This window comes from Berghia stephanieae, chromosome 1 (assembly GCF_034508935.2).
Source record: "Berghia stephanieae isolate SIO BIC M18660-M18661 chromosome 1, UCSD_Bste_1.3, whole genome shotgun sequence".
NCBI classification, from domain to species: Eukaryota; Metazoa; Mollusca; class Gastropoda; order Nudibranchia; family Aeolidiidae; genus Berghia; species Berghia stephanieae.
Window position 1 is genome coordinate 43,402,833 of NC_088360.1, and position 1,644 is coordinate 43,404,476.

Here is a 1,644-nt window from a genome sequence, read left to right on the forward strand (position 1 = left end):
AGCATAGTTAATAATATACTTCCGGATCAAAGTCCGACTTCACATGATAAACAGGTTGACAGTTGCTATAGTAACAAATGCCTGAACCGGTCCGGTATGTATTGAATTGACAGGTAACTTGCAGGTCTGATATGGGTTCATTGTTGTGATAGAAAAAAAAAACACAAAAAAAACAACAAAAAAACTCTCAAACCAACGCAAAATATTTCCAATACAACAATGTTAAAACCAGCCAATAATTGAAACTGTAGGCTACCAGTCAAATCAAACAGAAAGATAAAGTATTGTATACATAAGAACCAACCTGACTTTTTGCTTTGTCCGGTACTGTTTCATTAGGTAGTTTGATATTTTTTCAAAAATAAAAATAACTAATTATTTTTACAAATACATATAGGCCTTTAAAAACCATTTAACATGATAACTTACTTTTAGATCTAGGATAAACGGTTTCATAGTTATGATGATTTTACTATTCAAAATTTACTAATGCAAAAAGCTCAACATCCGTGACTGAGAATTCCCTCACTGGACAGCCTCTCAATAAGGTGACTACTTACTGAAACGGGACTTCGCATAGAGAAAAGAGGGTTGGTCACTGGTGGCCAATCCTAAACATACCGCACTGCCTTCAATCTTGATGAAATTTGACATAGACATAGATAAATGAATTATCTAGATGCAATTTCTTTTATATATATATATATATATATATATATATATATATATATATATATATATATATATATATATATATATATATATATATATATATAAATTTTTACATTTTTTTTTTTGCTATCTCAGTTTTCAAAATAATTACAAAATTTTTTAATGACGTTATGTTTATCAAATTATAATTTTTTACATAATGTACCAACATTGATTTCTATCTCTGCTCTTTAAAATGATACCAGAACCGTTCAGATAATGTGATAAATAATGCAGCAGTAATTATGTGAAATTGGGTTTTTCAAATTTTAACCCAAACTCCCGCTTCCCTTTTCCAATGGCTAATCGGCACCTGTCTACAGGCTGGAATCTGACTACCTAGTTTCATACCTACCCACCAAAGCATACGTCGATAAACACATTTTCTGATATTTCAAAATACCATAAAGGTGCTTGCTCTCTAATTTATTGTGGTCTCGACACGTCAAGCACTAAGAGCCTAAACTAAACTGGCAACCATTACATGAGAGACGCACTATACAAAAAAACCAAACTCCTCTTTAAGGCTCGTCAGGGACTGACAACAATCCCAATTGATAGCCTTATGCAAAACGAAAGAAAACAGCACTCATACGAGGTCGCGCAGTCACGAGTTAAAGCTCATCTCAACTTGTTTTTTCCGATCCGAACATAGAATTCTCTGCGTGAAAATATAAAAACAATAAATGGCCAAATTGAATTTGACAGAGAAATGGAAAAAAATCAAAATAAAAGTCTAAACACATCCATTTGTTCTCACCATACACACAGTCGCGATTACCTTCGAAGCAGGATTTGCGACTTTATGAAAAGACAAGAATAAGAGAAGACGTTGGTCACAGTTACATACATACCAGCTGAAAAGCTCACTGCCAGATGGATGCACCATGAATAAATGTCCATAGGTTATTTAACCTTTGCGAGGATTCATGC